General features: G+C 43.1%; 1 protein-coding gene across 10 annotated transcripts in view; it reads left to right on the forward strand.

The window, feature by feature from the left end:
• ST3GAL6 (ST3 beta-galactoside alpha-2,3-sialyltransferase 6) overlaps positions 1–15,548 on the forward strand; it is a 77,891-nt gene that overhangs the window by 27,233 nt on the left and 35,110 nt on the right. The window contains exon 1 of one of the 10 annotated variants that reach the window (XM_070750000.1): positions 4,746–5,163. The exons of 4 other annotated variants lie outside the window; for them this stretch is intronic. The gene's annotated coding sequence lies outside the window, so the exon portion shown is untranslated. Of the gene's footprint in view, positions 1–4,745; positions 5,164–5,404; positions 5,515–6,244; positions 6,342–15,548 lie in introns of those variants that run through there. 5 more of the 10 variants (XM_070749996.1, XM_070750006.1, XM_070749997.1 and 2 more) reach the window with 5 other exon arrangements.

A 15,548-nucleotide genomic window follows, 5' to 3' on the forward strand; every position in this document is an offset into this window, starting at 1 on the left:
AAGTTTGGCTGTCAGTCTTCCGTAGCCCGCTAGAGTTTCTTCCCCCTACGGCTTCGGTCGAGAGCTGGAGGCAGGCGAGGGTCAGTGAACACAATACCAGGAACACATATGGATCTACATATCCCATTTAGGATGCGTGTCTCGTGGCCCACCCCGCCACCCCCAAATTGTGCCCAATCGGGAGATGTGCATCCTATCTGACACTTTTACTGGTACCTTCCGTCGCATACCTCGGTGTTGTGTCCAGGGCAGCCCGTTCTAAAAGAAAATGTCTCATGAATTCCTTTTAGAACGGGCTGCTCTGGACACAACCCCAAGGAACATGACAGAGGTACTGGTACAAATGTCAGGTAGGATGCGCATCCTACTTCCTGTGGCAAAACCTCCCACGTATCCTGAGGTCCGGCATTACTTCGCTCCCCCGTGGGGGGTCCGCCCCACTATTTGAGAAGCACTGCCCTAGAGAAACAGACTGTTTGATTTCTTTCTTATCCAAAGCCAAAATAGTGAGAACATTATTTTGTTACAGAAGCATGCCCACAGCAGACTTAACCAGCCAAGAGGTCTGAGCTTTTGTCATCTCTTGCCCTTATCATCATAAAAATACCAGATAATGCTTGTGTGGCAAGATTTGTGATGGAAAAAAAGAGGAGAAACACCACTTTAACAGCACAATAATTACAGATGACTCTAGGCTGCCCTAGAAGCAGTCTGGGGATGAGATGAGGACACATCATTAAAAATGGTTAGTTACATGTTTTTATGCCACAACCGGTAAAACATGAAAATAATCCTGTAATCTTGCATTCAGTCCTTTCAAGGCAGACCACGTGTTTCAGGTACAAATAATGAAGCAAATAAATAGCAAAAAGAACCTAAATCTACTTAATTTTTATATTGTTAATAAAGGAATTGCAACATTCATAAAACTGAGATTCGAGAAATAAACTTATGTGATCCTCTTTTACACTATTACATTAATCGTTTTTTTTTCCTCATAGAAACATAGAAGACTGACGGCAGAAAAAGACCTCATGGTCCATCTAGTCTGCCCTTATACTATTTCCTGTATTTTATCTTAGGAGGGATATATGTTTATCCCAGGCATGTTTAAATTCAGTTACTGTGGATTTACCAACCACGTCTGCTGGAAGTTTGTTCCAAGGATCTACTACTCTTTCAGTAAAATAATATCTTATTTATTTATTAATTAGATTTGTATGCCGCCCCTCTCCGCAGACTCGGGGCAGCTAACAACAGTAAAAAGACAATATAAACAAATCTAATATTAAAAGTAATTTAAAAAACCCCAATTTAAGGAACCAATCATACATACAGACATACCATGTATAAATTTTATAAGCCTAGGGGGAAGGGAATATCTCAATTCCCCCATGCCTGACGACAGAGGTGGGTTTTAAGAAGCTTACGAAAGGCAAGGAGGGTGGGGGCAACTCTGATATCTGGGGGGAGTTGGTTCCAGAGGGTCGGGGCCGCCACAGAGAAGGCTCATGTTTTCTCATGTTGCTTTTGATCTTTCCCCCAACTAACTTCAGATTGTGTCCCCTTCTTCTTGTGTTCATTTTCTTATTAAAAACACTTCTTTCCTGAACCTTATTTAACCCTTTGACATATTTATGTCCCCCCTTTTCCTTCTGTCCTCCAGACTATACAGATTGAGTTCATTAAGTCTTTCCTGATAGGTTTTATGCTTAAGACCTTCCACCATTCCTGTAGCCCGTCTTTGGACCCCTTCAATTTTGTCAATATCTTTTTGTAGGTGAGGTCTCCAGCCTCATATTTTAACTTTAATTCACTTCTGGATTTATCAGTGGTATAGAGACAAGTATTGCAAGAAAACAATGTGGGTAAAATTTTCAGACAAGGAATTAGTTACTTCTGAAGCAATGTTGAAGAATTTGGGAGCACTAATCTTACACAGCACAAATGCAAGCCCACATCAATGTAGTATCCACCACAGGAATGGATCATGATCCTATTTTCCCAGTCATCCTCACCCTCTATGACAAGAGGAAGTTGGGGAAGGCTAATAGTTAAAATCTGTTGATGGGTATATTGGAAAACTAACAGAGGCCTGCACTCACCTACAGAACTGCTAGGTTTAACATAACACAGTTAAACCAAAACCAAGCAAGCCATCCAATGGGTAGCATAATAATATGAGAGACAAATGTGGCATAAATATTCATCAAGTCCATTCTTTCCTTTAATGATGAATCCTGCTGTGGGCTTGCCCATGCAAAGCAGGAATGAATTTTGATATATATAAAATAAAATTTTGATATACATATACATTTTGATATAAAGTATCCCTATTTTGTGTGGGCAATATACTGTATGTGTGTGTGTGTGTATATATATTATTATTATTATTATTATTATTATTATTATTATAATATTATTATTATTTATTAGATTTGTATGCCGCCCCTCTCCATAGACTCGGGGCGGCTCGCAGCAATAATAAAAACAATGTGCAATAACAAATCTAATATTTAAAAATATCTAAAAAACCCTTATTTAAAAACAAGACATACACACAAACATACCATACATAAATTATATAGGTCTCGGGGAGAGGTCTCAATTCCCCCATGCCTGACGGCAGAGGTGGGTTTTAAGGAGTTTACGAAAGGCAAGGAGGGTGGGGGCAATCCTAATCTCCGGGGGGAACTGGTTCCAGAGGGTTGGGGCTGCCACAGAGAAGGCTCTTTCCCTGGGTCCCGCCAGATGACATTGTTTTGTCGACGGGACTTGGAGAAGGCCAACTCTGTGGGACCTAACCGGTCGCTGGGATTCGTGCGGCAGAAGGCAGTCCCGGAGATATTCTGGTCCGATGCCATGAAGGGCTTTATAGGTCATAACCAACACTTTGAATTGTGACCGGAAACTGATGGGCAACCAATGTAGACTGTGGAGTGTTGGTGTAACATGGACATCACCTTGAGGTGATGAGGGCATGAGTGACTATGAGCAGTGACTCCTGGTTCAGATAGGGCCGCAACTGGTGCACCAGGCGAACCTGGACAAACGCCCCCTTTGCCACAACTGAAAGATGGTTCTCTAATGTAAGCTGTGGATCGAGGAGGACACCCAATTTACGGACCCTCTCTGAGGGAGTCAGTAATTCCTCCCCCGGATGATGAACGGACAGATGGAATTGTCCTTGGGAGGCAAAACCCACAGCCATTCCGTCTTATCAGGGTTGACTTGACACCCAAACACCTTATGTATGAACTACATAAAAACATTAATAAGAACCCCACATGCACTCACTTCTAGCCAATCTAAGTTCCAATTGTTCAGTGGTTCCAGGCCTGCAAGGTGGGAAAGATGCGACTGGTGAAGGGTTACCAACATTTTTACTACTACACTGTGGGCGTGGCTTATGCAGGATGCCCTGCATTTTCTTTCAACTTTCAGTGCAAATTGGGTGCTCTGGGGTGGAGCTCCATTTTCACTACCCCACTGTGTCTTTCCCTGTCGTGGCAGCAGCCCACCCCTGGATGGGACTCTCTGGAGGCAGTTGGTTCCATAGGGTTGGAGCCCCCACAGAAAAGGCCCTTCCCAGCAGGCCCACCAGTTGAGGTTGTTTGGCTGACAGGACCCGGAGAACGCTGGCTTTGCAAGTTCTTATGGGTTGCTGGGAGTTGTGTGGCAAAAATTTACATACACACACACACACACACACACAGAGTTGTGGTTAGCTCTGGCCCAGCTCCTGCCCCAAGGAATGTGCAGGTGGATGTGGGGGAAACATCCACATGCCGCAGGCCTGTTTTGCTCCTGATGGTATCTGCCGATGAAGTCTCCTCTGACCAAGGAAGCATGAGTGACAGGGAAGAGTGACACTGAATTTAAACATGCCTGGGATACACATATATCCATCCTAAGATAAAATACAGAAAATAGTATAAGGGCAGACTAGATGGACCATGAGGTCTTTTTCTGCCGTCAGACTTCTATGTTTCTAAGAGGGGAGTTTGGCAGACAGCCCAGGAGATCAATCATCTGTATCATCTTTGGATTCTGAACAAGAATTAATGACATATCCACGCATGCGGAGAGTGATGCATAGGAGACAACAACTGAAGGATTATTACAAGAGAAAATGAGGCCACCTGTGGTTGGGTGGGGCTGCAGTAATTAGGGCTGCTGCTATAAATAGTTTGGCCCTTGTGAAAGAGTATCTGATCATAGTTCTTCAGGAGTTGTGTGTTGCAGTTTTCTGGACTTTGTTGATCTTTCATGCCTTTGAAACCAAAATAGAGCAGTGTGTGTGTGTCTCTCTGTGTGTGTCTCACTTCGTTGGAAGAAGAAGGGGTGTGAAGTTTCTTCACAGCTGCTAGCTAAGTACTTAATGACTGCTTAAGGGAAACTGTACAGACTACCAGGTTGTTTTGGGACGAGTGCTCTTTGCAATACAAAAAGAGTGTTCAGTTTATTTTGAATTTTGTGATAAAGAACAATGTTTTGAATTTTCAAACGTGTGTGCGTGTGTCTGAAATTTATACCCTTGAATTTTCGGGAGACTCCTACCAGAGAGCCCGGCAGAACACATACATACATACACCCATACATATATTCATCCCTACTTTGCATGGGCAGGCCCACAGCAGGATTCAGCAATGGAGAGAATGATGAATATTTATATTCAATTATATAAAATTTCGCCTGGGGATTAGAGAATTGCCTGAAAGGTGACGGGCCAGCTGCCTCCTCTTGTCTCTCCAATTCTAGGAACCGGCGGGGTAGGATGCACTATCGTTGTACGGCTAGAACGCCGGGCGTCTCCTAAGGCGGGCGCGCTTCCCATCTTTGGATCCTGTTCTGGCAATTTGCCTGGAAAGAGCGAGGCGGGGAGGCGGTCCCGTTTCCTCACTTAGCGGGAAGGTTTTGGGCAGCCGCAGCAGAAGCCTCGCCGCCTCTCTCTGGCCGTCGGCTCCCAGCTTCGGCTCTCAGACGCTTTCCTCCAGGCGAAAACTGGCCGCCAACTCCCGGCCTCCTTTGTCCGATGAGGTCGAGGGGCCTGGATTTGCAAAAGCGCCGCGCCCTGAAAGCAACGGGGAAGGACAAAATCCCGCGCATCCAAAGCAGCGCTCTTCGCGGTGGGAAAAAACCCAGGGCTCGCTGCAGAACCCGGTAAGCGCCGCTGCGGGGAGAAAACGGCGAGGATAGGTAATCCGTTCCCAAAGGGCGTGAGGGCGTCGTTTCGAAGCCGCTTGTCCCACCGAACCGGGAGAAAAACCTTTGCAAAGTTTCCGGGATTTCCCCAGCTCAGCCAATCGCTTAAGGGGGGGAGGGAGGGAGGGAGGGAGACACCCGCCTTGTCTCATCGGCGGCACCCAGATAATTATCTCCCCGGGGATGGTTTGTCTGGCGGCGCTGCATTTTCCGGTCAAGGGCACGCGGTGCAAGGCGAGGATTTGACGAGGCGCGTCGCGAACATGCCTGCCTGGGCTCGGGGCGGCCGCCGTTCTTGTTGATGCGGGAGTAAGTCGCGGGAAACTTTCCTTGGGGTGGGCGTGCAGTCGGAGCAAGGGGCTTTATCGGCCTCCTTCGCTTTCCCTCCCCGGCTCGCCCGAGCGCCTGATTTACAGATTACTAAAGTTGGAAGGGACCTTGTAGGTCATCTAGTGCAGTGCTTCCCAACCTTGGCAACTTGAAGATATTTGGACTTCAACTCCCAGAATGGCCGGGGAATTCTGGGAGTTGAAGTCCAGATATCTTCAAGTTGCCAAGGTTGGGAAACACTGATCTAGTCTAAACCCCCCCCCCCCCCTCGCCCCGCTCTAGCAGAAGTCCCTACACCGCGGTGTACAACCTTCCCCGGGCGCCTCCTTAGAAGCCAGCTCAGCCGCCGACGCGATTGCAGAACTCGGCTAATTTTCTGATGTACCAAACATAGGATGTGCTTTCCTATTTGGGCACGCCGCCATTATTATTATTGTTGTTGTTGTATGCCGCCCCTCTCCGAGGACTCAGAGTTTGCCCTTGATGCTCTGGAGAAGAGGTCTTCAAACTTGGCAACTTTAAGACTTGTGGACTTCAACTCCCAGAATTCTCCAGCAAGCATAGCTGGCTAGAGCAGTGTTTCCCAACCTTGACAACTTGAAGATATTTGGACTTCAACTCCCAGAATTCCCCAGCCAGTGAATGCTGGCTGGGGAATTCTGGGAGTTGAAGTCCCGATATCTTCAAGTTGCCAAGGTTGGGAAACACTGGGCTAGAGAATTCTGGGAGTTGAAGTCCCGATATCTTCAAGTCGCCAAGGTTGGGAAATACTGATTTAGAGCAACGTGATCCTCAGCTAATCTAAGGTGATCCTCCCATTTTAGAAAGTAATTTTGGGGGAGAGAACTTAGTCATTCCTTTCAGTTCAATGCAATTGCATGCACACTGCAGCTGTCTTTTTTCTTTTGGGTGATGGCTCATTTTCTTCCCCTTTAGGGAAGCTTATGCATTGAATTTAAAGAGAGGAGGGAACAGAGTATTTTTTATTTTTTTTTAAGTGACACCAACCAAATAAAATTCAGCATAGTTAAAAGTTCTCTGACCATTCCCTTCTCACCTTTCCGAGATGAATTCTCGTTATTATACAAAAGATGGCCTTTTCTGTGTGTCGTAAACCATGGTTGCCTATAGTTTACATAGCTGCTGTTTATTTTGAAGCAGAAAAACTGCTCAAAAAAATAAAGGGAACACTCAAATAACACATCCTAGATCTGAACGAATGAAATATTCTCATGGAATACTTTGTTCTGTACAAAGTTGAATGTGCTGACAACATGTGAAATTGATTGTCAATCAGCGTTGCTTCCTAAGTGGATAGTTTCACAGAAGTTTGATTTAATTGGAGTTATATTCTGTTGCTTAAGTGTTCTCTTTATTTTTTTTAGCAGTATATATCAGTGATGGCGAAACTTTTTTTTGCTTGGGTGCCAAGAGGGCATGTGTATGCACAATAGTGTGTGCATGCGTGCCCACACCCATAATTCAATGCCTTTCCCCCACGCATGTACGCACAACCACCCTCATGCTGTCCCCTCCACACGTGCGCGTAGGACTCACTGAAGCCTTTAGACTTTCAGTAGGCCCTTTGGGCCATTTTTTGCCTTTCCCAGGCTTCTAGGAGGCCTTTTGAGGAGTTGGTTTCCGAACTTCTGGTAGGCCCATTGGTCCTGTTTTTCACCATCCACAGGCTCCGGAGGTTTTCCTAAAGGCAAAAATGGCCTCCCCTGCCCTCCAGAGGCCGAAGCGTAGCTGGTCAGTGCGCACATGCGCGCTGGAGCTGACATAGGGCAACGCCTCTCATGCCCTCAGGCTTCTCTGTGGTGGCACCGACCCTCTGGAATCAACTCCCCCCGGAGATTAGAATGGCCCCCACCCTCCTTGTCTTTCGCAAATTACTCAAGACCCACCTATATCGCCAGGCATGGGGGAACTAAGACACCTCCCCCAGGCTTTTATATTTTATGTGTGGTATGTATGTGTTGTATGGTTTTAATTGTTGGGGTTTTATATATTTTTTCTTTTAATATTAGATTTGTTCCACTGTTTTATTGCTTTTATTATTGTTGTGAGCCGCCCCGAGTCTTTGGAGAGGGGCGGCATACAAATCTAATAAAATAAATAATATATGGCTCCATGTGTCACCTGTGGCACACGTGCCATAGGTTCCCCATCATATATGTTAGGTGTACAAATGTGGAAATCACAGACACAGACACATGGTTTCTAGAATGCTTTGTCCATGTTGGAAATATCTTTTTGGGCTGAGCAGAGCTGTCTCATGTTGAGAAGAAAGCTCTCTCTTTCTGGGATCATGCTGTGTCATGATTCTAGACTTGCAAGTTTATTCTTTTATAATCAGTTTCTTATTTGTACGAATATAAAACATTAATTCTTAACTTAACCTAGTTTACAATGTAAATAGTTAATAGGTGATCTATAGCAGTGTTTTTCAACCGGTGTGCCGCGGCACACTAGTGTGCCGCGAGATATGGTCAGGTGTGCCGTGAGGCTTCAGCCCTGGAGCTCCCACTTGCAGAAGCCGCCCCCCGGCTATTGCCCGCCGCCGCTATTAGCACCCTCCCGCGGGAGGCCGGCCAAGGTTGCTTTGAAAGTCGGCCCCCATGCGCCCATGGCTTCTCGTCGCTAATAGCGGTGGCGGTGGGCAATAGCCGGGGGAGGGGCGGCTTCTGCAAGTGGGAGCTCCAAGGCTGAGGCTTCCACTTGTGGCTGTCCCCGCCCGCCCGATCCTTCTCTCCGGCTTTCTTGGGGCGCGGCTCCTTCCACAGCGGTGGCTGCAGCGGCGCTGGCGATCCGGCCGCTCGCCGCTCCGAGTGCTGTGGGAACGCCCACCCCTCTCACAGTCCCGTCCCGGGCTGTCAGTAAAGGGGCTGCTTCTCATCCCCCTGCCAGCTTGCTCAGAACATTCAAACTAAGGAAAACCTTCGCAGGCTTCCACAGAGAAGAAAGGAAGAGAGAGAATGAGAGAGAGAGAGCAACAGAGAGAGAGAGAGAGAAAGAAAGAACAAGAGAGAGAAAGCATGAGAGAGAGAGAAAGCATGAGAGAGAGAGAACAGAGAGAGAAAGAAAATAGAGAGAACAAGAGAGAGAGAGTACAAGAGAGAGAGAGAGAGAAAGAAAATAAGAGAGAATGAGAGAGCAACAGAGAGAGAGAGAGAAAGAACAAGAGAGAGAAAGCATGAGAGAGAGAGAGAAAGAAAATAAGAGAGAACGAGAGAGAGAGAGCAACAGAGAGAGAGAAAGAACAGGAGAGAGAAAGCATGAGAGAAAGAACAAGAGAGAGAGAGAGAAAGAAAATAAGAGAGAGAACGAGAGAGAGAGAAGGAAAGCAAGAGAGAAAAAGAGATAGCAAGAGAGAGAAAGCAAGAGAGACAGATAGGGAGAGGAAAGGAGAGAGAGAGAAATGAGAACAAAAAGGGGAGAATAAAGGAGAAATGAGAAAATGATTGAGGCAGAGAATGAGAGGAGAGAGAAACAAAAGAGAGAGAGGTGATTCTTGAAGCATGTGGTAAAAAGCACCCAAATAATAAGAAAACCCCCCCAGCCCACACATGTTTTTGAAAAGAATAAAAGAGAAAAAAAACCCAGCCCTCAACTGGTTTTGGAACACACACACACACACATAAGGGGGGGGAGAGAGTCAGGGATGGAAAAAGAGGAGAAGTGAGAGGGAGAAGGAATGAGGGAAAAAGGGAGGGAGAGAAATGAGAAACATGAGAGAGAAAAGGGGGAAAGACAGGAGAAGTACCCAGAAATGAGACAGTGGTATAAATTTGAGGAGGGATGATTGATGATTGACTGTATTTATAAGGGGATGTTACATGGGATTGTATATATGAGGGGGTTATGTATGTATGTATGTATGTATGTATGTATGTATGTATGTATGTATGCATGCATGTATGCATGCATTTATTTATTTATTTATTCATTCATTTATTTATTTATTTATTTATTAGATTTGTGTCATTTGGGTTGGTGGTGTGCCCCAGGATTTTGTAAATATAAAAAATGTGCCGCGGCTCAAAAAAGGTTGAAAATCACTGATCTATAGCATACACACGAATCCTGTCAGGGTACAAAGATAGCTAAATAAACAGGAGAGCATCTTAATTAACCAAACAGAAGGACTGTTTTAATTAATTACCTAAGGTCAACATAAACTTTATTATTTCCTTAAACTTAGTCAAGAGGGGTGAGTTGTCTCTGTCCAGCACGTAGCTTCTTTAATCCAATCATGGTTGGTTTGACCTTTATTGTTAGCCAGATAAGCATATAACGTTTTTCTTAGATATATAGAGAGTATAATTTTTATGCTTTAGATCAGTGTTTCCCAACCTTGGCCACTTGAAGATATCTGGACGTCAACTCCCAGAATTCCCCAGCCAGCGAATGCTGGCTGGGGAATTCTGGGAGTTGAAGTCCAGATATCTTCAAGTGGCCAAGGTTGGGAAACACTGCTTTAGATAATGAAATGCTTTATTCGCAATATATATGTGCATATCATTGCAATAATTGATAATAACCTACAGTTAGGGAAGACAAAAATCTGAGAATATCTACCAGTTGCACAGCCTAGCTAGTTCACACTGGGCCACAAGGCAGGAAGTGGGCTGAGAATTTATCATTTATTTATTTATTTATTATTAAATTTGTATGCCGCCCCTCTCCGTAGACTCTGGGCGGCTCACAACAGTAATAGAAAAGCAATGAACAATACAAATCTAATAATTAAAACTAAAAACCCATATTTTAAGAAAACATACACACATCATACCATACATAAACAGTATAAGCCTGGGGAAATTATCTCAGTTCCCCCACGCCTGACGGCAGAGGTGGGTTTTAAGGAGCTTACGAAACGCCAGGAGGGTGGGGGCAGTTCTAATCTCAGGGGTGAGCTGGTTCCAGAGGGTTGGGGCCGCCACAGAGAAGGCTGTTCCCCTTGGCCCCACCAAACGACATTGTTTAGTCGATGGGACCCGGAGAAGGCCAACTCTGTGGGACCTAATCGGTCGCTGGGATTCATGCGGCAGAAGGCGATCCCGGAGATATTCTGGTCCGATGCCATGAAAGGCTTTAATAGGTCATAACTTTGTGTTTTTGGCAGATGTTATGTTTTTAGTGTTTCTTTGGATTGAAATAATGGAGAGTGGGAATTGACAATGCCAATTCAGAAGCAGTGTAGCTTGAAGGGATTCCAACTCTTCTCACAGGAGAGAGCTCTGATCCGCTGCCACTTTCTGCCAACACTGCATTCAGGAAATTTAGCATTGGAGGAAGTGTGTATGTCTGTGGAATTTTCCACCTACATTATCATGGTCTTTGAAGCTGGTGAGCTGGCGTTTTTCTCTATAGCAGTGTTTCCCAACCTTGGCAACTTGAAGATATTTGGACTTCAACTCCCAGAATTCCCCAGCCAGCCAACGCTGGCTGGGGAATTCTGGGAGTTGAAGTCCAGATATCTTCAAGTTGCCAAGGTTGGGAAACACTGCTCTGTAGGATCATAACCCATTCAGACAGCTTTGAATTTATAGTAGGATTTATTGTTGAAACTTTATATTCTGGACCGATCTGAAATAAAATATATTTTCTTATGTAAAACATTTATGGGCCAGCCTAAACCAAGTGATTCTGTGTAGATTATTTACATATCTTTTATACATGCACATAAGAAAAAAATATTACAGCCCTGTATGATGATGTAAGAATTGTAGCTTTTATTAAGAGGCAAAAGCCTACTTGTTCAGAAAAGCTTGAGCATGTATACACAATAGGTTTAATGCAAAAATATTTTTTTCTAAAAACTTTCCCAAAGTAGTTTGCATAATTTGTAGGATTATACTTATCATGTGTCTGCACATGTAAACCAACAGTACAGAAGCTGATATCAAGTAGAAGTATTACATAACATTCATGCTTCAGTATAGATTACATTTCATTAAAGTTAATATACTAAAGCAAGGATCTTTATATTATTAACTTCAATGAAGCTGAACTCCCCACTGTATATTTAAATATAACTATTATACACTGCTCAAAAAAATAAAGGGAACACTTAAACAACAGAATATAACTCCAGGTAAATGCAAACTTTTTGAGATACAAACCCAGGGTTTAAGATTTTTTTGCCTCTTCTTCCAAACTATTTTCACCTTGCAAACCCAAGCCGCCACCACTGGGAAGCCCCACCTCCGGACTTCTGTTGCCAGTGAAGCGCCCGTTTTTGCACTGCTGGGATTTCCCTGAGGCTCCCCTCCATGGGAAAAACAGGCGCTTCGGCTGGCAAAAGGGGTGAGTTTTGGGCTTGTACGCATTAATCGCTTTTCCATTGATTCCTATGGGAAACATTGTTTCGCCTTACAAACTTTTCACCTTACAAACCTCGTCCCGGAACCAATTAAGTTCGCAAGACGAGGTATCACTGTATTTCTTTCCTGGCTATTCTCCAAAGATCCTTTGGATTTCACTGTTTCTTGATCCTTGAATCTTCTTTATAGAATCTGAGGCTGTCTCCATCCACTCATCCAAAACTACCTAACAAACCAGACCAAACAGGCAGAAACTTGCTAACTTCATTTAGGAATCAAATGAAAGATGCTGTGGTTATTCCTCTGTGCTGTGGAAACAACAAACTACTTCTTTGTTGTATAGATTAACCAGCAGCATTCTTCTTTTTATACCATGCACCAAAATAATTTTCTAAAAGAAATTGTTGGCTATGAACATCAACCCTGAATGTCCAGATTACATTGATAAATGGGGGATTTGAGACATCTTTCCCCCAGGCTTATTATAATTTATGTTTGGTATGTATGTGCTGTTTGGTTTTTAATTAAGATAGGGTTTTTAGTTTTTTAATATTAGATTTGTGCCATTATAATATTGTTTTTATCGTTGTTGTGAGCCACCCCGAGTCTTCGGAGAGGGGCGGCATACAAATCTAATAAATTATTATTATTATTATTATTATTATTATTATTATTATTATTATTAATGGAAGCAAAGTCAGCAATTTAACTAACTCTGAATAAATAATTGCTTTGCATAAAGCAGTGGTGGGGAACCTATAGCACGGGTGCCACAGGTGACACGCGGAGCCATATCTGCTGACACACAAGGCGTTGTCCTAGCTCAGTTCCAACATGCATGTGTGTGCCGGCCAGCTGATTTTTGGCTCGCATAGAGGCTCTGGGAGGGCATTTTTGGTTTCTAGAGAACCTCCAGGAGGATGGAGCCTTTGGAGCCTAGAGAGGGCGAAACATGAGCCTGCTGGGCCCACCAGAAGTTGGGAAACAGGCCGTTTCCAGTCGTCCAGAGGGCCTCTGGGGAGTGGGAGAAGCTGTTTTCTCCCTCCCCAGGCATTGAATTATGGGTGTGGGCACTTGTGCATGTGCGATAGTGACTGTGCGTGCTCTTTTGGCACCCAAGGAAAAAAAGGTTCACAATCACTGGCATAAAGTATCATATTTGACAGAGTTATGCCCACCCATTTGCCTTGCTTTTATGTCTATGAATTTAGCTTCATAATTGCAGTATAAAGGTTTTGTTTGATTCTAGTAAATTACAGGTGGGATTAAAAATCTTGGGCTTTTACTTCTTAGTTAATTTAAAAATTTAATAACTTAAGAAACTTCTCATCTGGACTCAGGAACAGGTAATGTTTCTTTATAGGTCATATAAAAGAGTTATTAATGTTCTAAAATGGAGAAGGTTGAACATATTGAAACTTAATCTCAGGCAAGCTAGAAGATGGACAGGAAAGTCAAATTGGTTGGAAGCATTTGAATAGTTCTGGACAAAGGGTTTTTTAAAAATTCATTTTCAACAGTAAACTCACAGCTTAAATTTCCCTCATAGAATTTGTGCTGGGTGTTCAGTTAGGTGGTAGTGGTGGGTGCTGCTAAAAAGTTTTTTTGTTAGTTTATATTAATAAACTAGGTGTCATTTTTTGTCTCAGTTGCATATGCGCTGGTACATCAAGGCATTTGTAACACAATTTATTGAGTTAACTAAAAATAATTTGGTACCTTTTGGTAGAGTAGAATGCCACTGGTTAAATATTGTGCCTGGACCATTTTGTACCAGTCCCATAATGGTTATACTACTTGCCTGTTCTCCTCTAATATTTAAGAAAATACTTGTGCTGACCTTTAAAAGCGATGGCTATACCTACATGAGCTTTTTCAGGAAATGGGAGTGTTGCCTGCTTCTGAACCCAAGGGTGTTCAAACTTGGCAACTTTAAGGCTTGTGGTCTTCAACTCCCGGAATTTTCCAGCCAGCATAGCTGGTGGGAGAATTCTGAGAGTTGAAGACCACAAGTCTTAAAGTTGCCAAGTTTGGGGACCCCTGCACTCATGCTTTGATTGGGAGAAAAGACTTAGTTCCCAGATTTGGAATGCTGTTTCTTGAAAGAGATTTATGATGAACCCTAAGGCTATTTGTGGACATTAAGTTCACTCCTGTATAAACACTAAATGATTTGATTTGATTTATTGGATTTGTATGCCGCCCCTCTCCAGAGACTCGGGGCGGCTAACAACAATAATAGAACAGTATACACAATAATTCAATAGTAAAAACAATTAAAAACCCATTAAAGTAAAAACCAAACATACATTCAGACATACCATGCATAGAATTGTAAAGGCCTAAGGGGAAAGAGTATCTCAGTTCCCCCATGCCTGACGGCAGAGGTGATTTTTAAGTAGCTTACGAAAGGCAAGGAGGGTGGGGGCAATTCTAATCTCTGGGGGGAGTTGGTTCCAGAGGGCCGGGGCCGCCACAGAGAAGGCTCTTCCCCTGAGTCCCGCCAAGCGGCATTGTTTAGTTGATGGGACCCGGAGAAGATCCACTCTGTGGGACCTAACTGGTCGCTGGGATTCGTGCAGCAGAAGGCGGTCCCTGAGATAATCTGGTCCGGTGCCATGAAGTGCTTTATAGGTCATAACCAACACTTTGAATTGTGACCGGAAACTGATCGGCAACCAATGCATACTGCGGAGTGTTGGTGTGACATGGGCATATTTAGGGAAGCCCATGATTGCTCTCGCAGCTGCATTCTGGTTATCTTTTATTTCTAAAATAATTAGTGGTCTCATACTAATTGGTAATTTGATGTATTTCTGTTGTTCCTTTAAAGACTGCCAAAACTATAAATGTTTTATTTAATAGAATTTAATAATGAAATTTAGATAGCCACCAGTCTCACCAAATGTGAGTTTATATTATGCCTGTGTGTGTATGTATAGGTATATAAGAGATATAATAATTATAATATATAACACATAACATTATTTTGGTGTGGTTATTTCAGGAAGACTTTTAAAATGTTGAATAAAAGAATTTTAAATGAATAAATTTGTCGTTGAAAATGGAAATTGTGCTACTTTTAAACATAAAAATGATTGTGGTATTTATAAAGATGCCAAAAGATATTTTTTAATTGAATTCTATCTGATCTTATTTGTATAGATTCTTATAATATTCTAAGGCAATTTTCTTTAATTTTTCTTCCTTGTGATGCCGTTCCCCTTCCTCATCCATTAATTGGGGAATCACCCTATTTTCCTTTCCCTTTTTAATCTTATGTGCCAACCACCTGCCGGGCTTGTTTGTGTTTTCAAAAAATGTCTGTTTTGTTAATCTAATATTTTTGATATATTCTTTCTGTTCCATTAAGTTTAGCTTGTTAGCACAGGGTACATGGTTGTTAGGGATTGCCATTGTAAACTGCATATTGTACACTTGTACCAAACTTGTACTTAAAGAGTTAATGTGCACTTAAAGAGTTAACTTGTACTTGAAGAGTTAATATTCAAGGCTGTTTCGTCCCTTCCTCATGCTTAAATGCAGTTAGGGCTTCATAAGTTTTATCCTCATTTGGAGTTTTTGGGAATTTATATTCTAATTGTTTTATATCTTCCATTATTTTGCTATGTCGCTGCCACTTTTCTTTTCTTTTTTAGCTGTATATAATAATAATAATAATAA

This window comes from Erythrolamprus reginae, chromosome 4 (assembly GCF_031021105.1).
Source record: "Erythrolamprus reginae isolate rEryReg1 chromosome 4, rEryReg1.hap1, whole genome shotgun sequence".
In the NCBI taxonomy this organism is placed as follows: Eukaryota; Metazoa; Chordata; class Lepidosauria; order Squamata; family Dipsadidae; genus Erythrolamprus; species Erythrolamprus reginae.